Source organism: Canis lupus, chromosome X (genome assembly GCF_011100685.1).
Source record: "Canis lupus familiaris isolate Mischka breed German Shepherd chromosome X, alternate assembly UU_Cfam_GSD_1.0, whole genome shotgun sequence".
Lineage (NCBI taxonomy): Eukaryota > Metazoa > Chordata > Mammalia > Carnivora > Canidae > Canis > Canis lupus.
Genome location: NC_049260.1, coordinates 19998042 through 20024603, shown reverse-complemented (window position 1 = coordinate 20024603; position 26562 = coordinate 19998042). Strand labels below are relative to the sequence as shown.

The 26562-nt window shown below is 43.9% G+C and overlaps 1 long non-coding RNA gene across 1 annotated transcript in view; it reads right to left on the bottom strand.

Moving 5' to 3' along the window:
• LOC119868414 overlaps positions 1-26562 on the bottom strand; it is a 73418-nt gene extending 46856 nt beyond the window's left edge. Inside the window, exon 1 of the long non-coding RNA XR_005386194.1 lies at positions 26204-26562. This is a non-coding gene — a long non-coding RNA (uncharacterized LOC119868414). The remainder of the gene's footprint in view (positions 1-26203) is intronic.

Here is a 26562-nt window from a genome sequence, read left to right as displayed (position 1 = left end):
TCTCTGCCTCTCTTGCTCTGTGTCTCTCATGAATAAATAAATAAAATCTTTTTTAAAAAATTTGCCAACATATAACACCCGGTGCTCATCCCATCAAGTGCCCTCCTTAGTGCCCATCACCCAGTTACCCCATCCCCCCCACCTAGCTCCCCTTCTGCAACCCTTTGTTTCCCAGAGTTAGGAGTCTCTCATGGTTTGTCTCCCTAATTTTTCCCACTCAGTTCCTCTCCTTTCTCTTATAATCTCTTTCACTATTTCTTATATTCCATGTATGAGCGAAACCATATGATGATTGTCCTTCACCTATTGACTTATTTCACTCAGCATAATACCCTCCAGTTCCATCCACATCAAAGCAAATGGTGGATATTCGTCCTTTCTGATGGCTGAGTAATATTCCATTGTATACATAGACCACATCTTCTTTATCCATTCATCTGCCAAAGGACATGGTGGCGCCTTCCACAGTTTGGCTATTGTGGACATTGCTGCTATGAACATTGGGGAGTGTCCCTGGATATTTACCCCAAAGATATTGATGTAGTGTACACCATTGATAGTATTGTAAAAATAGTGGAAAAAATAGATTCCTCAAAAGTTTAAAATAAGGGACACCTGGGTGGCTCAGTTGGTTATGCGTCTGCCTTCAGCCCAGGTCATGATCTCAGGGTCCTGGGATGGAGCCTTGCATCAGGATCCCTGCTCAGCAAGGAGTCTGCTTCTCCCTCTTCTTCCCCCCTCCCCTCCCCTTGTGCTCTCCCTCTCAAATAAATAAATAAAATCTTTTAAAAAAAATAATCCCTTGCGATTTTAGCCTGGAAATTCCTGCCTCTCCTTGTGGGAGTCAGAACCCTCTTGACATTGGAGAACACTGCAATCACCACCAGTTTGCCATGAGACCACCAAGCCAGGAGAACAGTGCAGTTGATGAGACCACTTGCTCCCACTATAGCTCCCCAAGAAGGGGTGGTAGACTAAGTCGCATGATATGAAAAAGAACAAATCCAGTGGCCAGGGCTCTTTGGACCTATCCACATGGCCACTTTCCAGGCTAAGCCTGTCCTCAGAAGGACTGCACTGGCACAAATTCATTGGTTCCCCATGCTCTAGACCTGGGAATACCACTTTTTAAAAAAAATTTTATTAAAGTATAGTTGACATACATTGTTACATTAGTTTCAGATGTACAACATAGTGGTTCAGCAACTCCATACATTATGCTATGTTCAGCACAAGTGTACCTACCATCTGTCGCCATACAATGGGGAAGGTGGTGGAGGGATGGGCAAAATGGGCAAGGGGAGTGGGAGGTATACAGCCTTCCAGTTATGGAATGAATGTCATGAGGATGAAAAATACAGCACAGGGAAAACAGTCAACGGTAGTATAAAAATGTTGTATGGAATACCACTTCTGATTCAAAGCTGTAGCCAGCCCACTGCTCCAGTCTTGCCTACCACTGCATACTAACTGCATTGCAAGATCCTTGATGCCATTCTCTACCACCAGTGTGTACCCTGTGTCACCTAGATCTACTTCAATAGGTTTTAACCCTGAATTTCAGGAAGAAGGCTTGGTGCTGATAGTACCTTGGCTTTCTTATGCTAATTTTCCCATCTCTCTACCAGCAACCTTCAAACTCTGTATATTATTAGTTTGGTGAAGCAAAAAGGAAGACTGATCTCTCTTTTTTGTGGAAGGGGTAGGATGGAAGTAGGGTCAGGTAGAAATACTGAGATGGGAATATTCACAGAATATTCTTCACCAGTTTTATCCCCAGCTGGCTGGTTTACCACCTCTGAAGAGCCCAGTGACCTTCCTTTAGTATTCCAATCTTTCTCAACCCTGTGTTTCTTTTTGGATTACTAATTCTGTTTCTGTTTTCTATTCAGAGTTGAATTGCAGGTAAGGTTGGAGAGACAAGGGTTATTTCAAACTCCCTTCAGACCAGCTGTCAATGTATTTTTAATAAGGCACAATTACCCCTCAAGGCAGTAGAAAATGAGTTCATTCCATATTTGGCAGTGAGGAGTCACTCTAAGTCTTAAAGGTCATCATCTCCCAGAATTCCTTGCCTGTGCCTTCGTAGAGCATGTGCTCCATTTTGGAGAAAATGTACCCATATGCAGAAAAGGGGTGTGTGTGTGTGTGTGTGTGTGTGTGTGTGTGTGTGTGTTGTGCGTAGAGTCATATCACCCAGCTGTGGGCAAGAAGGAAGATTAGAGGCTGAGAACCAGGGTAGGGGTGTAATGACCCTTAGGTGGTCTCCAGGTGCAGAAAAACTAGTTCTGAGCTCTTTATAGGGCAGGTCAAGGACATCTTGACACTGGCTTATGCCTTAAGCCTTCATGGAAGACAATGGACATTTTCCTGGAAAATGGCTTACAGTCTAATGCACATCTACAGGTTTTGGAGTTACAATCTGGATTTGAAAATATGCCCAACATACGTTGTGGCATGGTGACATGTGACATGATGGTGATGTCATTTTCCAACTAAAACCATTTATCAAGTGCCTTCCACATGCTAGGCAACATTTTAGGTGTTAACAACTCTGAATATTTAAACCACACAACATCCTGTAAGATATGTAGAATTATCTCCATTTCATTAATGAGAGAACTGAAATTCAGAGAAGTTCCCTCAAATTCACATGACTGGTTAGCAAAGGTATGGATTTCAAACCCAGGTCTTCTAAGCCTTTGTGTGCCCGCTATACCATAACACTGCAGCCCCTAGAATTTCCTGCTTTCTTCCTTCACTCCTGTTAAAAAAAATTATTTGGACACTTGTTAAAGATGGTATGGGGGATCCCTGGGTGGCTCAGCAGTTTAGCGCCTGCCTTCGGCCCAGAGCGTGATCCTGGAGTCCCGACATCAAGTCCCACATTGGGCTCCCCCGCATGGAGCCTGCTTCTCCCTCTACCTGTGTCTCTGCCTCTCTGTGTGTGTGTGTGTGTGTCTCTCTCATGAATAAATAAATAAAATCTTTAAAAAAAAGATGGTAAGGAAGGCTGTTCAAGAAAGGGCTTATTGCAATGGGGGTTTTGCAGGAGAGAAGACAGATTGGGCTCAACTCTGAATACAGTAAGGTCAAGTGGAAATTTATAGCCAAGGAGTAGGGTGAGGTCAGTGGATAGAAAATTACTAAGAAGAAACATGAAGGCCAGCAGGATCTTTGCTAGACCAACTCAACAGGATTCTTGCTGAAGGCAGGCCAGGGTGATGAGAGATGTCAAGGGTGGAGATGGAGAAATTTGATCAGAAATCAAGGATGATCAGATACCAAGGATGGGGGTTTTCAGTAAATTGACTCAGCAGGATTCTTGCTAAAACTGGACTAACCAGGCCAAGACTAAGCCTAAGGCCAAGGCCTAGTCAAAAAGAGAACTCGGAGGAAACTGACTCAAGTTTGATCAAGGAGAGAATCTTTGTCACCCCTTGGGATGGAGGTGGGCGTGGCCATCACAGGTGGAAAGTGATGGATGACAGGCATCTAATAAGGGAAATTACTGGCCAGACCAGTAAATAGCTGACCAATGATGGATATGTGAGGAAGGGCCAGTCCCCACACATTCTCAGATATGTATGTTACAGCCTTAAGGAGCTAGAAAAGGTTTGCTCAAAGATACCAGATTTGAGGAGCTCTATCTTCTGTGGTATTGTACATTAGAATGGGAATTATCTTTTTTCTCTGTCTATATAGGCTTGTTAGTTTAACAGATTTGAATAATGAGTTCAGGGGCAAAAGCTCATCCCTAGGTGGTTCCGTTTGGTAAACATGTGGTATGGCAGTTATTGTCCTCAATCCTTTACCCTTTCCTACATCGTACTCCTTGTCTTAAGGCTTTGTAATTCTTTTCACTAGAAGCAGAGTATATTTCCCCACCCCGTTGATCCTGGACTTGGCCATGTGTCTTACTTTGGCCAATGGAATGTCTGCAAATGTAATACAAACAAGGCCTGAAATGTACCTTTATGGTTGGGCTTTTCCCCTTGTGTTTCTGCCAATGTTGCGAGCAGAACATGCCCCAGGTCTACATGCTAGTTCAAAGAGGATGAGCAACACCTGGGATACACCTAGACTCAACCTGCTTCTTAAATTCAGGCCCAGTCAAGACTAGCCTGGACACACAGCATAGGCAGCATATCTAGCGGTGCGGGTGTCACTGCATGTGGAAGGAGGTTTCAGCATGCGTCCTCCACCACATATGAGTGAAATCACATATTTGTCTTTTTCTGGCTAACTTACTTCACATAGCATTATACTTTCTAGCTCCACCCACACTGTTGCAAATGGCAAGATTTCATTCTTTTTTATGGCTGAGTGATATTCTATTGTTATGTATGTACCACTTCTTTACCCTTCTGCTTCCTTTTTATTTATTTATTTATTTATTTATTTATTTATTTATTTATTTATTTATTTGAGAGAGAGAGTGTGCGCACGCTCACACATGAGCAGGGAGAGGGGCAGAGGGAAAGAGAGAGAGAAAAGCAGGCTCCCCACTGAGCACAGAGCTCCACACAGGGCTCAATTATATGATGCTGAGATCATGACCCAAGCCAAAATTGAGAAGCAGACACCTAACTGATTGTGCCACCCAGGAGCCCCTCTTCCTTTTTTTTTTTTTTTTTTTTTACTAAATTGTAGGATACCTGTTTCTATAATGCCCATAACTAGAGTGCTGTGACGGACATACTTCTGTTTCCCTTCTAAATGGATGAAATCTAAGAACCCAATTTCCTCCTGGAAGTTCAGGTATGACTAGAAGCTTCCATGATGTAGAGATAGCTGTGGTGAGTATAAAAAGAATCGGATATGGGGTCAGACCAGTGGTGTGCTAAAGCAGACTTGTACCACCTTGCAAGAGCCAATTGTTAAATTTTCAGGAATTTGGCAGGCCAGTTGTTAAACACAGTCATTATTAAAAATTAAATTATAGAAACTTACCCTGGATCTTACCCTACAGCTCAACCCTGCCCACTGCACTAGGCCACCTGACTGTGGGTGCATCCCGGTTACTGTACCCGGACCTCTCCTCATGCCCAAGCTCTGCCTGTATAGGAGACCTGATGTGGTGGGCTGTAATCATGAGGTCCTCCTTGGTCTGGGGTCTTGCTTTGCTCTGGAAAATAACCCTCTGAGATTCTTGTGTCTTATCCCAGACCCAACAAGCAGCAAGAGCTTTCACAGCCCTCAGAAGAACTGGATGTTGACTGCCTTCCCGGACCCTACCACTCACTATCACTCCTAATCCAAATATCTAACCTCTAACCCTAAACCTTACTCTAACTCCTAACAGCTAACCCTCATCCAAACCTCTAACACTAACCCAAAACCTTAACTCAAATCACCCAAACCCCTAATGCCAATCCAAACACCACTCTAGCCAGCCTTCTAAGCTGAAATCCTATTACATGACTCTGATCCCAACCCCAACCCCAATACCTTTCTCTAGGGTCTTCTGCTCACCTGCAGCAACTCCTCCTTCATATTCCCTCCCAGAGTCAGCTGCTTTTCTAGATAAGACCAGAACTCTTTTCGCCAGGCAAAGCCAACCAGCTGGAAACTCTCTGGTCTCCACTTGGAGGTTTCTCCAAGTCACTGAGCCATTTGGATATGACTTTCCAATCCCAGCATCTCCCTTCCTATGCCATCCTTCTCCAGGAATGGGTCATTCTCCAGCCCAATGCTGAGATAGAATGACAAGTTTCAGTTACCCAGGAAATTAGTTTATTTTTTTTTAAAGATTTTATTTATTTATTCATGAGACACACGCACACACAGACACAGAGAGAGGAGAGAGAGAGAGAGAGAGAGAGAAAGAGAAAGAGGCAGAGGGAGAAACAAGCTCCACACAGGGAGCCCGACATGGGACTCGATCCAGGGTCTCCAGGATCAGGCCCTGGGCTAAAGGCGGCACTAAACCGCTGAGCCATACGGGCTGCCCAGAAAACTAGTTTAGGAGGAAAAACTCTTCCTCTATAATGTTAGCTAAACTTGGCAGTGCAAACTCTGGAGCCAGTCTACTCAGCCACTTAAATCCTGGTGTAACTCAGGGAAGCTACTTAATTTCTCTGCACCTTGATTACTTCATCTATAAAATGGGTTTAATAAGAGTACCTCTCCTATAAGGTGGCTGAGAGGATTAGATGAGTTAGTATATAAAAGCACTTAGAACAGTACCTGGCACCATAGTAACCACCAAATAAGTGTTTGCTTTTGTTAACATAGTATGAGTACTACAAAAAAAGGTATACATTCTCCTCTTCAGACTCTCACTTTCTTTTATAAGGAGGGCAAAAAAAATCTAAGCATGCTTATTTTAGAAATTTTACAAAAAACAGAAAAGTATAAAAAAGAAGAAAAATAGCCCACATCCAGCCAGTAACTTATATTTCAAAGACAAAGGATAATTTGACTTCACTAACAGTCTACTTTTTAGTAGATTTTCAATTGCTGCAGCCCTGCCCAGCCAAGCAGAGCTGTACTTTATTTTTATTTTGCTTTTGGCACTCAAGTGTAATTCCAGGCATAACATAGGGTTTCTCTATGTTTGTCTTTCCCACCAGGTTGGAAGCTCCTAGAGGAGAGGAACAGTATCTCTTTAATCTCTGCATTCCATGTAACACCCGGCAGAGCCAGGCCAAGAAAGATGCCCTCTAACTGGCAATATGCCTGCTTTCTCCCAGCTCTACCACTTTGGAATTCTGTTCATGCCTCTTTACTCAAAAAGGCAGGTTTCTAACAGAACTATCTTTGAAATAAAATATAGGAAGAAAAGAATCTCCCATTTTGAATTTAGTGGGGTTCTGCATTACTTCTCACACTTGGAAAGAAGGCTTTCCTCTACTGAGTAATGTCAAACATTTTTTTCCACAGGGTATGTAGCTCATTAAAGTGGGGATTTTCCACTTGCAGGTACAAAAATGAAAAGAGGGCTGGCCAAAGCCATGCCCCAAAGAAACATGGCATCTGTTTTGAGCTGCTCATTTCTGCTAGCTGCCTGCTAAAGAGCACAAACCAATGGAGGTCTCTTTCTCAACAAAGATAACTATACTCTAAGGGTGCCTGGGTAGCTCAGGGGTTGAGCGTCTGCCTTCGGCCCAGGGCGTGATCCTGGAGTCCTGGGATCAAGTCCCACGTCGGGCTCCCTGCATGGAGCCTGCTTCTCCCTCTGCCTGTGTCTCTGCCTCTCTCTCTGTGTCCTTCATGAATAAATAAATAAAGTCTTTTAAAAAAGATAACTGTACTCTAATCAACACTGTTCCCTCTCTTAAGTAAGTTCACCAACTGGCAGCAAGCACCACGCCAAGCAGTAAAGTAAGAAATGGAAACATGAGGCTTCATGTAGCATGACTGCGGGGTTTTTAAAAACTCTTTTTTAAGAAAAATTTGGAAGGAGCAAGGGAGAAGATTGAACAGATATGTCAATTTCAGAGATAATCTTGCTCTTGAACTCCAATAAAAAAAATTGGAAAAAAAAATCTTGCTTTCCACCCCAGCCCACCTCTGCCCTCTCTGTTCCCTTTGATCTTCTTTCCAGTTGGCCTAGTGTTCACAGCAGAGAGAGCTGATCTAACTGAGCTTTTCCCTTCCCAGAAAGCCCTTTTGTGATGTTTCTGTGCAAACTCAATATTCTTACTGGAACTAAAGTAGGGGACAGACGCAATAAAAAGATGAATGTGCAAGTTTACAATCCAAAAGAAGAACAGGCTCTTCGTCCAAATTATGAGCAGCTTTTAAATCACATGGAGCATCAGCAGAGGCAGAAAATATATGTATGTGTATGAAAGAAATGCTTATATATTATATAAATCTATGCATCAGCCTCCAAAAGAAGAAATGAAAGTAATGAAGGCTTGTCTCTGTATATCAAAACCCAGGAAAGTGCAAGGGCTGTCCTGTCATTGGTGTTTTTCCTCCTCCCTTCCAGATTCTCTCCCCACTTCCCCAAGCATTTTACCGGGCTATGTTTAGAATAGACGTCAGAGCTAAGAAACCAACTGCAAAGCAAGACTTTCCCAACGGTGCCATCTGGTGGTGCTTCTATGTATTACAACACTGCTTTGACCTGATGCAGACACAGCTGGAAGCAAAAGGCAAACAACTTGGAATCAGTCCTTTCCAGATTTAGAGAGTTGAACCTTTGGGACTTGGCATTGGCTCGAATATGTTAAGTGTCGAACACACAGGTGTTGAGAGGAAGTGCTGCCACAAGGTGGAAATCATACATTAGGAAACAAAAAATCTTGGGTTGTCCTGAACACTCAGCTGGTTTCATGAAATCAGCACTGCTCCCCTTTTTATTTTTTTTGGTATGGAGCCATGAAATGTTCACAAAAGGCTACTGGGAAGAGATCTGTGAAAATGTAAAAATGTAACTTCTAGGGAAAGGACTTAGAATCACTGCATTTTAGAAACAGAAGAATCCCTTGAGCTATGGGCTTCTTAACCTGGGGACCATGATCTTGCTTTAGGGACAGTGAACTCCTTGAAACTGAATATAAAAAGTGGTGTGTTGGCACACGTGAGCATTTTCATATAAAGAGGATCCCTATTTTTTATGAGATTCTCAAAGGAGTCCAGGGCCTAAAAGAGCTAAGAATGCTTGAGATTGTAAGCTAACCCTCATACCCTGTAAGAAAATTCTGTCTTAAAAAAAAAAAAAATTCTGTCTACAACAGCCTTGACCAGCTCAGTTACTCTCATTTTGGACTTCACTGTTGTGGACACATCGTTGCTTTGAGGCAGATGTTCAATGGTAATTGCTTCTAAATATTTGGAAGTTTTAATATAGAATTGGACTGTGGTTCCCTAGAATGTCAACCCCCTGAGCTTAGTTCCACCGCCTACCCTACCATAGCACAGCCTAGTCTTCTTCTAAATGGCATCCAGTAGCACATGTGGTGCTAGGGTGGGTGTGCTTCCCCCAAGCCTCCCTGTTTCCTGGTTAAACCCACCCCACACCGATAGCTTTCATTCATGTGCCATGGTTTTCAGAACCTCCATTTCTCAAGTACCTTCTCCCTTTGTTTGTGGCAGTGCTTCTTTGAAAACTTGACCTACAAAACTGCATACGCCACCCGCCATGACAGTCCCTTCCACCTGCACATTTCCTGACTTGATCTTGTTCTATACACGGCAGTGATTCTTTCCTATTTCTGCCCCTACCTCTGGTTTAACCAAGGGTCTTTTACCCTTTCCAGTTTAAAGAGCACTCCCTTAGTAAACAATAATAAAAAAGGGGAAAACAAACCAGGAGTTGTGTGGTCCTTTCTCCCTGACATTTGTTTTAATCATTTCACTCATCCCAAGCAGACCTATTCTTTCCTCATTTTATTTCTGGCTCAAATAGAGCATAAAAGCTTTTTTTTTTTTTTTTTTTTACAGCTACATTAGTATCATTCTCAGATCTGAGCTTAGTCTAGTCTTTTGATTTCTGATAAGTTTATGGCATGCTCTGTGTTTTTCCTTTAAGGATGCCAAGTTTCTGCTTTTAGACATATCCCTTGAAAATCAAAGCTACTGGAGAGCCCTCTCTGCAGCCTAGATGGCTGCCTTAGATCTGCCTGTTTGCTCTCCAGCTCCTTGTGTGGCTCGGTATTATGAACAGTTTTAGCAACCATTTTCCCTTGCTCATCTCTACCTTTTGGACTTTCTGGCCATGAACTCATGCCCTTATATTTTTAAGTTTTTACAAATCTTCTTTCCTAAACTCTTGGGGACATGCCTGGGGATCATTTTCTTGACTAGGTCAAATTGTCCCTGTCATTTTCTCCTGTTTATTTTTTTTATGATTTTATTTATTTATTTGACACAGAGAGAGAGAGCACAAGCAGGCAGAGTGGCAGGCAGAGGGAGAGTGAGAAGCAGGCTCTCTCCCCCAAGCAGGGAGCCTGATGCGGGGCTCGATCTCGGGACTCTGGAATCATGACCTGAGCCGAAGGCAGAGGCTCAACCGACTGAGCCACCCAGGCACCCCCTTTTTCTCCTGTTTCCCATCACTTTGTCACCTCCCTAACGACAACTAGGATTGGTGGATCAGTTCTCACACCTTCACCACCACCGCAAGGTAATGAAAGGTAAACCAAAGAGATAGCAGTGAATGATCAAGACCGGAGATGAAACTAGGAAGAAATGGGTAGAAAAGGCAATTCCAGAAGGAACGCCACAAATGCTGGCCACATCTCACAGCTTTCCTCTTCGGCTCAGCCTGGCACAATGGGGGCAAGGATGCATCTTCAGAGAACCAGGCATGGCTCCAAGATCCATCAATGGAGTGAACAAAAAAACGTACAAGGGAGTGGGTGGCAACTCTGGCCTCCTTCTTACCTTGGAACACTGATTCCTGAGCACCAGCAGCGCAAGTCTTCTGGAATCTCACGAACTGGAGGCCTGGGTCTCTTACAATTCTTTGGCTGAGATTTTTCTGGAAATCCCGTCAGGCTGAGTAGGCCAATTGAAAGCATCAGGGCCTACAGCTGAGGAACTGAGCACCGCTGCAGACAAAGCTTGCCCTCTAGCTGCACACAAGCCGACCCACCTCACACAAGCTCTGCAGGCAGCAAGCAACTGAGTGTGAGAGATTGTCCTTATAGTAACATGAACAATTCCCAGTCCCACTAGCAGACACATTTGGTGTCCTGCCCGACTGACTCAGCACTCACCAGTCCTACACATGTAGACAGTTTTTTATTTTAAGATTTATTTGAGAGAGTGAGAAAGAGAGAGAAGGCATGAGCATGAGCAGGGGAAGAAGCAGACTGAGAAGCAGACTCCCTGCTGAGCAAGGAGCCCAACACGGGGCTCGATCCCAGGACCCTAGGATCATGACCTGAGCTGAAGGCAGACGCTTAACCAACTGAGCCACCCAGGCTCCCCATGTAGATAATGTTTTATTGCCAGTGTTTGAAACTCTGCTGGGGCTTCTTCAGCCACTGAACGTGCTCCCTACAAATCCAGGGTAGGCCAGATGTTCCAAGGAACAGCCCTCAACCATTAATAAAAGGGATGTAGGGCAGCCCCGGTGGCTCAGTGGTTTAGCGCTGCCTTTAGCCCAGGTGTGGTCCTGGAGACCCGAGATCGAGTCCCATGTCAGGCTCCCTGCATGGAGCCTGCTTCTCCCTCTGCCTGTGTCTCTGCCTCTCTCTGTGTGTCTCTCGTGAATGAATAAATAAAATCTAAAAAAGAAAAAGGGATGTAATGGCAAAATAACCAAGCCTCTCACTGCCAAGTGGGACAATTCAGAGATTAGTGCAACATGGTCTCCCAGATGTCCCCAGCAGGACTGTACCTGGTGGCCCACAGTGGCAACCTGCTCACTGACACTGATCACTTACCCTGTATTGACTGCCTTCCCTTCTCGTCTCTTCCTCACTTCCCTGCTGAGGCTTTCCTGGCATCACATCCCAGGTAAACCGCTTGCACCTGAATCCTAGTCTCAGGGCCTTTGGGGGACTCAACTTAAAACACCTCCTAATTGTAGTTGTGGAAATCACATTGTCCCTTCCCTCAGGGCTCACAGAATGACTAGTGGGGACAGTTGTTCTGCAGCCTCTCCAATCCATGACTAGCCATCTCACTTGGAGCCTTCTCAGGAAGGGGGTCTCATGAAGTGGTTTCCATGCTTTTCCACGCTTGTTCATGAGTGGACACCTGATTGCACTGATAAAGCCCTCCTGGGGACCCTGCCTACTACCCAGCCTGACCACCTTACCCTCACTGCCTTCTTGCAGCCTCCACCAGCCCCTAAGCACTTGTTCCCAAGGATCCTCACATCTGATCTGCCTTGGGAGCATGTTGAAAATGAACTTTCCTGAGCACTATCAACTGAATCAGAAGGTCTGCAGATGAGGTCCGGGAATCTACATTTTAAACAATTCCTCAAGGGATCTCTTAGTGTGAAGTTTGAGATCTGGTACTCAGATGTGTGAGCAGATAGCAATCAGCATCATCAATTTACCCCAAACACTTAACAGCTCATTCTTTTTTTTTATTAATAAAATAATTTTTATTGGTGTTCAATTTACCAACATACAGAATAACACCCAGTGCTCATCCCGTCAAGTGTCCCCCTCAGTGCCCGTCACCCACTCACCCCTACCCCCCGCCCTCCTCCCCTTCCACCACCCCCAGTTCGTTTCCCAGAGTTAGGAGTCTTTATGTTCTGTCTCCCTTTCTGATATTTCCCACACATTAACAGCTCATTCTTATTCAAAACCCATAGCACTTAGTGGATAACATCAAGTGCTTCCTCTGTTCTTTCTGGGCCTTTCACTGTTCTGGTGTGCCCTTCCCATGGTTCTGTGTGCTTTTCCTGCCCACCACCACCCCCCCCCAGCTTCTGACATTGCTTCGCCCATTGTGCAGAGGGCAGATATACCTGGAATTTTAGGTTTCCCAGAGAGGAGCTTTGCCAGTGACTGCCAGGCATGGGCATCTAAAAGCCCAGCTGCCTTGCTTGGATCTGGGATAAACTCTTGGGGTATAATTTACCCTCAAGAGCTTCCCTGAGGCTGGGACTTCACTCAAGATCATTCCTTACTTACTTGCTTATCTTTTTTTTTAAAGATTTTATTTATTTATTTGAGAGAGAGATAGAGAGCGAGAGAGAGAGCATGAGTGAGGAAGAGAGGGAAAAGCCAGCTCCCCACTGAGCAGGGAGCCTGACACAGGGCTCAATCCCAGGACCCCGGAATCATAACCTGAGCCAAAAGCAGATGCTTAACTGACTGAGCCACCCAGGCATGACATCCCTTGCTTATCTTGAAATAGAATAAAAAAACTGGAGGTATCACAATCCCAGATATCAAGATAGTAATCAAAGCTATAGTAATCAAAACAGTTTGGTACTGGCACAAAAATAGACACAGAGATCAATGGAACAGTATAGAGAGCCCAGAAATGAACCCATGATTATATGGTCAATTAATCTTTGACAAAGGAGGCAAGAATATGCAATGGGAAAAGGTCTCTTCAACAAATGGTGTTGGGAAAACCAGACAGCTGCACTCAAAAGAATGAAACTGGACATTTTTTCACACCAAACACAAAAATAAACTCAAAATGGATGAAAGACCTAAATGTGAGACTTGAAACCAGAAAGATCCTAGAAGGGAGCACAGACATTAATTTCTCTTACATTGGTAATAGCAACATTTTTTTAGTCATGTCTCCTGAGGCAAGGAAAATAAAAGCAAAAATAAACTATTGGGACAAAATAAGAAGCTTCTGCATAGCAAAGGAAACTAACAAAACTAAATGACAACATACTGAATGGGAGAAGAGATTTGTAAATGACATATCCAATAAAGGGTTAGTATCCAAAATATATAAAGAACTTATATAACTCAACACAAAAAACCAATCCAATTTAAAAATGGGCAGAAGACATGAGCAGACATTTCTCAAAAAAAGACATACAAATGGCCAACAAACACATGAAAAGATGCTCAATATCATTCATCATCAGGGAAATTCAAATCAAAACCACAATGAGATATGACCTCACACCTGTCAGAATGGCTAAAATCAAGAATACAAGAAACAACAAGTGTTGGTGAGGATGTGGAAAAAAAGCAACTCTCTTGCCCTGTTGGTGGGAGTGCAAACTGGTGCAGTCACTGTGGAAAACAGTATGGTGCTTCCTCAGAAAATAAAAATGGAATTACCATATGACCAGTAATTACTGGGAACTTATGCAAAGAACATGAAAACACTAATTCGAAGAGATATGCACTCCTATGTTTGTTGCATTATTATTACGACAGCCAAATTATGGAAACAGCCCAAGTGTCCATCAATAGATGAACAAAGAAGATGTGGTGTATATATACAATAGAATATTACTCAGCCATAAAAAATAAGGAAATCTTGCCATTCCCAATGACACAGATGGAGCTAGAGAATATAATGCTAAGTGAAATAAGTCAGAGAAAGACAAATACCACATGATTTCACTCATATGTGGAATTTAAGAAACAAAACAAAAAAGAGACAAAAAAATAGACCCTTAACTATACAAAACAAACTGATGGTTGTCAGAGGGGAGGTGGAGAGGATGGGTGAAATAGGTGATGGGAATTAAGGGTGCTTACCATGATGAGCACTGAGTAATGTATAGAACTGGTGAATCACTATATTGTACACCTCAAATTAAATATAACACTGTGTGTTAACTATACTGGAAATACATTTTTTTAAAAAAAGGATCACCCATTGCTTGGCTTCTTGTCCTTCCCTGGCCTGCTTCTGCCATGCCCTTCCCAGTGCCCCTGGGAGCTCGTCCTCAAAAAACCACTTATACCTGAATCATGGTCTCAGGGTCTACTTCTGGGGACATTTATCGGAAATCTATTTTACTTTTCTCCCCCTGACTTTTGCTATGCAAGTGAACTTAAAAATAGCTAATTACAACATAAATAACATTTCTGCTCAGTATCAAATTGTTCACAAGTGGTTTCAGTGATATTTAAAGAACATGCCTGCATACTTGCAGGTCGTGAAAGTTGATGCCCTTCTCCATCCTCTGCCATTTCTTGTCCCCTCTAGTAATAGCTAAGACTTAATTAGCACTTACTGCATCCCAAACATTGTTCTAAGCACTTCATGACTGTTACAGCATTTAATTCTCACAGCAACCCTGTGATATTGGCACCCTTATCATTTCCACTTCATGATGAGGAAAGTGAGCACAGAGGTGGAAAGTGACTTGCCCAAGGTCACACAACCAGCAATCCTTCCAGAAAGTCTGGTTCTAATATCTGTGGCTGACCTGGATCTCTCCCTTTTCTGATCACGCTGTATTTATTTATGTGTTTATTTGCTTGGCATAACTTTGACCTTTCTTGCTCACCATGCGCTTTATATGGATAGGTCTGGTCTCAACCCCGAAGGTGGTAAGCCCCTTGAGGGTGGGACCAATTTGTCATATACTTGCAGCTTCCCCCTAGACTGGGGCAAGCCCTTCTATGTACCTTTATATCGTGAATCATGCTATTCACTAATTTCCTCCTGCCTAGTCCTCAGTCCACTTTCTTCAACCACCTGTTCAGGCTACAGCCCCAGACTTTCTCTTCCTCCTCCTGGTCCTTCACCATCACACACCACAACCAGTAGGCTGTCCAACACTTGAATACTATACAACCACATTGTGTGTACACTGGCTTAACTTCAAGACTATGAGCAAAACCCAAGCCTGTGTCAATCCCCTAGTCCTCTGCCCTAAATCAAGATACATTTTGCATACTTTGCTGTGTTGTCTAAGTTGGTAGCTTGTAGCCACATGTGGCTATTTAAATTTAAATTTAATTAAATTAAAATTTCATTTCCTCAGTCCCACTTTTCAGTAGCCACATGTCGAGTGCTCAACAGCCACTTGTGGCTAGTGACTACCAGAATGGAATAGCACAGACAGAGAACATGTCCATCACTGCAGAAAATCCTTACTGGAGAGTGAGTGCTACTTCAGAGGCTAGCATAGCTGATTTTTCTCTTGAAGACTAAATAATATTATTTCTCTTTTGCCAGCTTCTATAGACTCCTACACATTGCTACTCAAATCCCATTCATGTCGGCCCTAATTTGCAGGACCTAATTTGCTGCCTGGGATGCAGGCTGGAGGATGCAGTGAGGGAAGCTCTTTCCTGACCCCTCTGGCTTCCAGGGAATATTGCCACACCTGAGTTCTGTGGGCTGCAGCCTTGCTTCTTCATGTGCGGAAACATTATCTGTATCAAACACATCCAAGCATATCCCATCTTGTTTGCCAGCACCCACCTGCCCGAGTTCCTGGCCCACAAAGGACATGGAAATGGAAGAGTTAACACAAAATTACACAACACACTTTTTCACTCTCACTGTAGACATATCTGGTTAAAAACAAAATGCGGGTCTTGGGCCCCATCTGCATGCATCTCCAGGGCGACAGATCCAGAAAATTTTTTTCATATTTTATATTTTTAAAAGATTTACTTATTTGAGAGAGAGCATGAAGTGGAGATGGAGGAGGAGTCTTAAGCAGATTCTGTGCTCAATCCCACAACCCTGAAATCATGACCTGAGCTAAAATCAAGAGTCAGACACTTAACCGGCTGTGCCACCAAAGTGCCCCCTCTCCCCCCTTTTTTTTGTATTTTATTTTTTTAAGATTTTATTAATTTATTTATTCATGAGAGACACACACAGAGAGAGAGAGAGGCAGAGACACAGGCAGAGGGAGAAGCAGGCTCCATGCAGGGACTGCATAGATCATCCCGGAACTCCAGGATCATGCCCTGAGCCAATGGCAGGCGCTAAACCGCTAAACCACCCGGGGATCTCCTTTTTTGTATTTTAAATGCATTTTCCTCTGACTTACACAGCTGACAGTCTTTAACCGTCTAGTCTACATTCTCTCTGCCTCTAGGGAGGAACTCAACAGCAGCAGCCATGGGTCCACCCCTCTCTTAAAATCAGTTAAATTCCTTAAACCTTGAGTGGTCAGTTCCTGCCAATACACCATCTCCACTGTGCCTCAAAAGAACTCACTTATGCTAATCAGGCCTACTCCCAGGGTGAAGGTGGGAGGTACAAAGTCACAGGCCAGGTGGCAAACTGGCCCAGGGAAAGAGACTCATGTAGGGCCCCAGGTCCCAGAGAGTGCTTCCTAAAAGCACCACACAACACTCTAGGGAGAGTTTCACACTCTTTTCTTTTCCTCTTCTACCTTATTTCTTTGGGTTACCCCTACACCTTCAGTGAATGTGTTAAATATTATGAGTTTGTCTTTGGAGAAAAAAAGCAGGAGCTTGCATCCATTGCTGCCACAGGGAGCAAAAATCCAAAGACCATGAACCTTGGCCGCCAAAGGGCAGCTGAGGTGACAGTCCTGAGCAGGGTGGACCTGGATGAATACGTAAGCTTTCAGCAGGAATGTTTCAGAAATATTTGCGAGAGAGGATCCGGGAGGACCAGAAGTGTGCTGGTGCAGAGGAAGGGCGGGGTCCTGCAGGAAAGAGACGGTGCCCTTAGAAGTGGAACTGAGGGGAGTCTAATGAAGAGCCTGAGTCCAACAGGAGGGCAGGGTTAAATTTAGGCAATCCACAAGGCGTAGGGACACACCCGAGGCAAGTTGCCTCCTCCTAGGCCCCAAGGGGCAAGGGACAGAGCAAGTCACCCAAAACTGGAAGAAGCTGTAGCTCAGGGAGAGGGCTGCTGGCTGGTAGCCAAGCCAGTTGGGCAGGAAGCAAGCCAGGGTTGGGGGGCGGAATACCCCAATACCTCTCACTTTCTGCCTCCAATCTCTTGCTGGTGTCTGTGCTGACTGGACCCAACCAGAAAGCAGCCATTCTCCCCAGGAGATCCGGAGGGGAAAATGGGGAATGTCCAGCTCAGGAGCGCAAGCTGTTTTCCCCCAGACATCCAAGGTGTCTGGAGACTTTGAAGGCATCCGGACTCCACACATACCAGAGCCACTGTCTGTAGCCAGTCTCTGTCTAGCACCTCAGCCTGCCTTCAGCCTTCCACAGCCCCTTCATGCTGGAAGCTGCCTCTCTCCCACTGTGTGATGGGCTCTAGCCCACCAGCGCCCCACAAGGTGGCATGTCATCAAGGCCTGGCCAGTCCTAACAGCCCACCTCCCCAGTCACTGGAGGTGGGGACATGAAGCAAGTAGAGTTAAATGGGATTCTTCCCGGAATTGTATCCTCCTCTTGTTACTCTGTTTCCTTCCTATCATCTGTTTGTCCATGGACAGAAGAGAGACGCTGTCTTTTCTCTGCCGGCATGATGTGAGTTTTGCCCACTCCCCCAATTACACAGAAGAATATCTAGGGGAGAAAGAGACCAACACAAAGACGCAGAGCTGAGAGGACAGAGAGCCTTCTGATACAGTGGATGTCTTAGAGCCCTTGAGAACATGTCAGTTTACTGGGCCAATAAGCCCCTCTTTTTGCTTAACCTGGCTTGATTTAGATTTCTATTACTTGTACTAGAAATGTTAGCACAAAAGCCCCAACTAACAGAAAACACAGTCAGACACACACCAACCTACTCTCTACATAGAAGTCCCCCCACACTTATGGGTCTCGATCCTTATAAAGTGCATTCATAGTAATCTGTCATCTCATCAGCCTCCATGAAAATGCTAAATCATTGTTACTTTACCATGATATATAAGAAGAAGCAACTTTTAAAAAATAAACCTAGATCAGTACACTATTTTTTAAATGTATTTTTTCAAGATTTTCTTTATTTGACAGAGAGAGAGCTAGCACAAACTGGGGGAGGAGCAGAGGCAGAGGAAGAAGCAGGCTCCCCACTGAGCAGGGAGCCTGACCTGGGGCTCAATCCCAGGACCCAGAGATCATGATTTAAGCTGAAGGCAGATGCTTAACTGACTGAGCCACTCAGGCCCCCCTAGATTAGTACACTATTAAAGACTGTATTATAGGGCAGCCCCGGTGGCTCAGCAGTTTAGCACCGCCTTCAGCCCAGGGCGTGATCCTGGAGACCTGGGATCAAGTCCCACATTGGGTGCCCTGCTTGGAGCCTGCTTTTCCCTCTGCCTGTGTCTCTGCCTGTCTCTCTCTCTCTCTCTCTCTCTCATGAATAAATAAAATCTTTAAAAAAAAGACTGTTTTATAATTTCTATTTTAATATATTCTTTAATAATATTCATAATATACAAGGACAAAGTTTGACTCTTCCACACTTAACAAGTGGTGCAATGCTGCTTAAGTTATTTTAAATTCAGTATGCAAGAAAGAGCATGGCTTAGCTACGAATTCAAAATGACACATCAATATTGTGTTTGGGCCCAAATGTGTATTAATATCTAGACTGAAATTTAACTATGTGTTACCGCCTTCCGAACAGCTTCCATGACCTGGTATTTGGAATTCTTGAATTTTGCACTTAAAAAAATCAATTACTTTATTATTATAATTTTCATGGTTTGTTTCTAAAAGAGGAGACACGAGCACTTTCTGGCTGCTATTTGCAAGTACTTCTCCAGAAATAACACACTGTGGGTTTGAATAATTTTATTCCCAATAAAGGAAAAGCCAAACTGGATAAAAATTTCTCCTTTTCACTTTTGTTTAGAAGAACTAGAGATACCCTGATATATTAAGAAATGATAATATGAATATAACTTATAGATCTGAGGTCAAAATAGAGAATTATCATTTTTATGTCCCTCATAAATAGATCATTCTCTTCTTTTTAACCATCTGAACCATTTTTAAGTGTACTATTCAGTAGCTCATTCTATTCTAACTCATATTCTTGATGCCTCCTCTCTCTAACCAATAATCCATTGTGAGGACAAGTTAAACAAGGGAATAAAAATAGTTGAAAGCAGGGCACCTGGATGGCTCAGTTGGTTGAGCATCTGCCTTGGGCCTCAGGTCTTGATCTCAGGGTCCTAGGATGAGCCCAGAATCTGGCTCTCTGCCCAGCAGGGAATCTGCTTCTCCCTCTCCTTCTGCCCCTCCTCCCTGCTAGTGCTCTCTCTCTCTCTCTCTCTCTCTCTCTCTCTCTCTCGTAAATAAAATCTTAAAAAAAAAAAAATAAAAATAGTTGGAAGCCATAAAATGGTGAAAACCACCACCCTAATGCGAAGCAGTCAGCAGGGTGATAAAGCAACCAAGGGGCTGATGCCCGAACAGGTCCAGCTAATCTCCACAAACTGCAGAGAACACCTAATCCACATCTAAGGCCTTTACAGTTGAAATTATAACAGACTCCATTACCATTTGAAAAAAATCCCAAACCTCAGAACACTCTCACAAACCTCTGGGCATCTGTTGGTACCAAAACTGAAGTTGGAAATCTCAGATTCATATCCTGGTTCCACCTCTCACTAGGTCTGTGACCCTGGGCAAGTTATTGCCTTTTTTTTTCCTTTCTTTTTTTTGGCTTTTTAAAAAATTTTTATTTATTTATGATAGTCACACACAGAGAGAGAGAGAGGCAGAGTCACAGGCAGAGGGAGAAGCAGGCTCCATGCACCGGGAGCCCGACATGGGATTCGATCCCGGGTCTCCAGGATTGTGCCCTGGGCCAAAGGCAGGCGCTAAACCGCTGCGCCACCCAGGGATCCCTTTTTTTCCTTTCTGATGCTTAGTTTGTGTATAGGTAAATGAAAACTTCAAATATCTACCCAGTGAGCTTGGCCAGATCACAATCCGGGCACACCACAGTCCGATGCAGAGTCAGGGAGAGAATGTCAGCTTCGACTCCGCTGATGCCTCCACTCTGATTTACTATCAAACCAGCAGATGGATAAAAGCTGCACAAAGGATAAAAGTGATAATGATACAAATCAGTGAACAGACACAGCTGGTCAAATGGTCCTAATAGGGTAAGGAGTCCACCGGGTCAGAGAAAACAAAAAGCCCTAACTCATTGTATCAGTAGGCTGGGATAGGACCATGGCACAATAGCAGTAGTTTTCAAAGCGTGGTCCCTGGACTGGCATTTTGAACCCCGGGACTCCTGAGAAATCAAAATTCATGGGCCCTAGCCCAGACCTACTGAACCAGGAACTTGGGGGCAGGGCCCACCAATTTGCATCTTGAGAAGCCCTCCGGGGAATTCTGGTGCCTGCTCAAATGTGAAATCCTGTACCACAGCATGAGGCGACTCCTTCTGGCACCAGTTTCACTTTCCTGTTCCCATGTCTTTCAGGGGCCTGTTTACCACCCAGAGTTACTTCGAGGATAAAATCCCATGTGGACTTAGAAGTGCCCCATTATCTGCAAAGCCCCACACAAATAGGAAGGATCTGTTTTTCTCAGGAGCAATGCTAGGCAGAGAACTTAACTGGTTCTGCCCAGAGACTGAGTGATCAGCCCCACAAATGGGCACAAGGTTGGACTGTCCCTTTCTCTGTGGTCTTTGGAGATCATCTGCATTTTCGTCGGTGAAGGAGAAAGAGATGGGATGTCAAGAGCCTGCTGATCGAAACCATCTGCTGAGGGACCTAGCTCCAAGAACATCTCTTCCTGGCTCACTCTGAGCAGTACTGTCCCACAGAACTTTCTCTGGTGATGGAAATGTTCTGTAATGTGCACTAATCTTCACTGTCCAATACAGTAACCACCAGCCACATGTAGCATTTGACAACATGGCCAGTGCAACTAGGGAATTGCATTTTACATTTTATTTAATTTTAATTAATTTAAATTTGAATAGCTGCATATGGGACATAGCTAAAATACAAATTTATTGTTTACCTGAAATTCAAATTTAATTGGGGGTGCTGTATTCTTATTTGCTTAATCTGGCAAACCTACTTTACAGATTCTCAGTGACATTGACCTTGACTCCTCCAATGAAAAGTTTGATTAAAAGGCTCTCTATCCATGACCAAAGGAAGCAAATTTGACCTTATACTGGCCAGAAAGGGCACCTGGCTGATGTTCTTTTTCTAAAGACAGTTTTCAGAGAGATAATGGCTGAGAAAATCAATATAGCTGATGACTAAAAAGACAAACTTGTACTATCATTCATACACTCATACTTAATTTTCTGCAACTGAATCCATCTTCCATAGACAGGTTCTGATGGGAAATGGGAAGCAGTAGTCCAGAGAGCCTAATTTAGTCAAGGATAATTCTGTACTTGGAGCATGGTCCTAGGTACTGGGACATAACAGGGAGAAATGCTATCTGTGGGTCATGCTAGTGATTTTAAGGCAAACTCTACCCCTTTAATTACTCAATCCCTTAATCACCTCAATGAATGACTACCACATTAAAGTCATCATGGGAATTGAAAAAAATTAAGATCCAGAGTCTTTCTTTATGACTATATTTAAGCTTTGCTTCAAAAACACATCAAAGAAGGTATAGCAACTAGAATCCTGCCAGTTCTCAGGAAGACTGGATAATATTTTCCCCAAAACCCTATAATTTCAAAATGTGAACAAATAGAGGTGCTTTTATATCTCCATTCATTCTGGCCCTCACTCTCTGCCATAACTATCTTTGGCATTTTGAGGTCTCCAAGCTCATTCTTGATATAATAACATAGTATTTTACAGTTACTGATTAAGCAGATATCTGATAACATCATTTTTAACTAGAGGAAGAGATTCTGAAACTGGTACTCCCCCCCGCCCCAGGAATAGCAAAGAAAACACACATGGTATTTTTATGAAGTGAATTGTGTTCCAGAAGGCAGGTTGATTCTTGTAAAACCCAGGCTCTCCTGTTCCCAAGAATGTCCAGGTCAAAGAGTAATGATCATAGTTTTGCTCTTTCAGAAGGTTTTAGTGTAGCAAACAGCCAGCAGATTTAAAAAAAAAAAATCTTAATAACATTGTATCTTGACCATCCCCTTTGATATTTTCCTGTTTTCTCTATTGCTTAAGATATTCAACATGGATATATATTTAGCTTTGGAGATCTGGCGACCTGGGAACCCGTGGGTCTCTAGCAAGAGAATATTAGGTGATGAAACTGCTCTCCTGCCTCCTCCCCACTCCCACAGGGTCCTCCGCTGTTTTTATACCCATTTCACTAAGATAAAGGTCTTGACACTGGGAAACAATTGGCATTCTGCCCAGAGAAACCCAATTTTTGAAGGGTCTCCAAAAATAGTTCAGATGTCAATTTGGAAATAGGGCACTCACCCTGGAGGACTGCATGTAATAGGCACACAGACAGTGGTTTTCAGAGTGCAGGTGGTCCCTGGCCTAGAAGCAGCAGCAGTATCTGAGAACTTTTTAGAAATGCTAATTCTCAGGGCTCACTCATGCAGACCAACCTGAATGACGTCAGTTACCTGAGTATTCTATCCTTCTTTTTTTCTTTTTTAACCTTTCATGCTTCTCTTTCTTCAGAAGTAGCGCCCCCTTCTCACAGGCATATTCAGACCTTTCCTCGGAGAGTACAGCAGTATATTCTCAAAGTGTGGTCTCAAGACCAGAAAAAGCATCAGCCTCAGCTGGGAACTTGTTAGAGACGCATATTCTCAGGCCTCATCCACCCAGATCTACTCAATCAGAAATTCAGAGGGTGGGGCTCAGCCAATTGTGTTTTAACAAGGCCCCCAGTGATCCTGGATGCACACCAAAGTTTGAGAAATAACGAAGTAAGAGTATTCCCGGCTATTGAGCTTATTCTGTGACTTGCAGGCTTGCCCAAAAAGCCCTATGATTTTATTCCCACGGGATTTTATTCCTTTGTCAGTCTGCCTTGTCCTCAAAAAAGTATTAAAAATTGCAACTGCCATTCACAGTATTATCTGTGGATATAAACCTGTTTCTCAAAAGGATTCGAGAAAGGGTGTCTCAGCAGGCTTTGTGGGAGCTGTATGATAGGAAGGCAAGCATGGAAAGCCACAGATTTGAAGATGCCTCCTTTCCCGCTTGATGTAGGCAGACGAGTGTTTCTTTTATTTTTATTTTAAAGATTTTATTTATTTATTCATGAGAGACACAGAGAGAGAGGCAGAGACACAGGCAGAGGAAGAAGCAGGCTCCATGCAGGGAGCCCGACGTGGGACTCATTCCCGGGACTCCAGGATCATGCGCTGAGCTGAAGGCAGATGCCCAACCGCTGAGCCACCCAGGCATTTTAAACACATTAAAAGTGTTTCTTTTAATCAAGCTGATAGAACAGTTTGCCAAGACTTGATTCTACTGGAGCATAAAAACCCATTTTTACAGGCCACCTATTGTAGCCCATCACTGCGGAGACATTTAAACTCTCAATCTTTAACTTAGAAGGTTAATTAGAAGCTAATTTAGCTTCTCCATCAATTTGTACTATGGATGCAGATCTAGGGGTATATTTCAAGTATGATGGGTATTAAAGTAACATTTAATCCAGTCTCTCCCAGTCCAATCCCTCCTTCACATTCCTACCAGACCAACTGTGCTAAACGGTAGCTCCAATCACAGCACTTTCCTCCAGTGGCAGCTCCTCAGTATTAACCGAATTAACTTCGCATTTTTCATCTGGCATTCAAGACTGAAACTGTAGGTACTAGATTGAACCATATGAAACTCTGCCATTTTAATTGGGCGAAAATGGTCAAATATCAACAATTTCACATGGTTCACCCTAATGTTATCGATTTCATATTTAATTTGTTCACCTACTCGATAACCTTTTTCTTTTTCCTATTCTAAGATTTAAGCTTCTTGGAATTTTAATGCTTAATCTTAAAACTGTCAGCCCAACTGCTGGTGAAAAATCTCAGAAAGATAAAGAGAAAATGTTCCTTTCCTACAGGTGCAGAGAAGCAGACACTTATTGTGTGGCACAAAGCCAGAATCATGTCACGAAATTACAACTGGGAACATTTACTCAAATATCTGGCCCATTCTCCTGGCCAGTATGGAGGTTTGAGTGAAAGGCCATGATCCTGTTTTGTTTTCTGTTACTATGAAAGTGTCCTTTAAAGTGTTATTTGTAAGGAAACGTATCCCTTAAGATACCTGGATATCAGTGTTTGTTGCTATGTCTTACAAAATAGAACCTATAACACCTAAAGGTCTGCAGCTATGGTCATCTTATTTAATAATGTGTCACTCTGCTAATAAAAATACTTAAATCATCAATCCTGTTTCCCATAAAGTGACAAATTTATCTGTCAGATATCTTTGTTAAGTGGAAGAGCTTTGGAATTTCTCTCTCCCTTCAGGCATGAAAGTGTTATAAATCTGTCCTCCCTTGGATTCTTTATTCAAACAGTGGACTCTTTGTTTCATTTAAATTACTAAGAGAAGATCCAGGATATGGAGGCAATCGATCATTCCAGGCTTATCCTTCACTTCCCCTCTGCACATACACCATACTATACATACTATACAGACAGCTCCCCCTCTGCATACATCATCCTCCAGTGTTCCTCTGCTAAGAACACCTCTTCCCATAGTCATCTCAACCTATCAAAATCCAAGCCAGGATCTACCCAAAGGTCACCTCCTTTGTGAGTTCTTCCCCAATTCCTTCGGAAAGATTTATCTTAAATGATACTTGCCATAGTCGCCTTGATTTATACTCGTGTGTATTTCCCTTGTCTCTGAGTAGATTTTATTTTTTCCAGCTTTATTGAGATATGATTGACATATGACATTGTATTCATTCTAGGTGTACAACACAATAATTTGACATATGTATATATTGTGAAATGATAACCGCAATGTTTAGTTCCCATCTATCACCTCACGTAGTTACAAACTACTTTCCCTGGATAAGCTTCAATCCCACTTAGATGGAGAATGTGCCTTACTCCTCATCCAAAGTATCAAGCAAAAGGCCTTTCTTTTTTTTTTTTTAAACTTTTATTTATTTATGATAGGCACACAGTGAGAGAGAGAGAGAGGCAGAGACACAGGCAGAGGGAGAAGCAGGCTCCATGCACCGGGAGCCCGACGTGGGACTCGATCCCGAGTCTCCAGGACCGCGCCCTGGGCCAAAGGCAGGCGCCAAACCGCTGCGCCACCCAGGGATCCCGCAAAAGGCCTTTCAATGTAAGCATGCTCTCAATATTTAAAAGATGACATTGAAGAAGTGTCCTACAACCAGCATCAAGGGATATGTTGATCTAATTGACCCCTAACACCAACCATTCTCCCTCCACATGGTGGGAAGTCAACTTCCCTGCATGCTCTGAAGATTCTAGGGCCTGATTCATCACTATACCATAAGAATTCCCTATGATTTCAGTGTCCTTATAGATAGATGAGTCTTCCAATAGTCTGGCCCTCTTCCAATGATTGTGTTCACTAGCTACTACAGGCGGCCACTGCCATGGTTTTACCCTAGACGTCATCATTGCTGATAACCATAGGCCTCCATAATCTCACCTTCAAACGCCACACTCTCCAAACAGCGCCAAAAAATAATAATACTTTCAGAATAACTCTGGTCTCTCAGAGTAAGAAAAAGATGCACAGCCCCAGATAAGAGTTAAGATCTCCCCTTCCCCCTCCACCTCTGGCACAGAAGCTCCAAGGCTTCGTGAAGAGCTGCTTACAGCCGAGAGCAAGCCTGCTGGGTGGGGGCGGGGCGGGAGGGGATTTGGGTTGAAGCTATTTTTGCACACCACTTTGCACCTCCGAGGGAACAGCACTTTTCCCCCCAGAATCGAAGAATCCCCCCCAGAGCGATAATAGGGGTGGGGGGCGAAAGCTTCCCGAGCTGCCCGCGCCTCCGCCGCTGACTTGTCAATCAAGTCTTAAACTCTGCCGAAAACTCACCCCGAACCGTCCTTCGGGAAAACTGTCCCACCGGCTGTAGACCTCGGCCCTTTCCCTTTGGAAACTGGGCGGGCAGAGCCAGAGAGGTTCGGAGGAGACGAGGAAAGAAGGAGGGGACCCGGCCGTGGGTGCGGGCGACGGCGCGCAGGTGCTCTTCCCGCGGGCCCCGCGCTGCCCAAGCCCCCGGCCGGACACCGAAGCGTCCGAGGCTCCCACACCCCGAAGAAGGGCTCCAACTTGGCAATCCGGCAGCCGCAGCCGCTCAGAGAAAAGGACTGAGAGAAATGGCACAACCGGCCCTGGCACAGCTCACTGTCCCCTTCGGCCTACCACCACCGTGCTGTGTCGCCACGACGGGA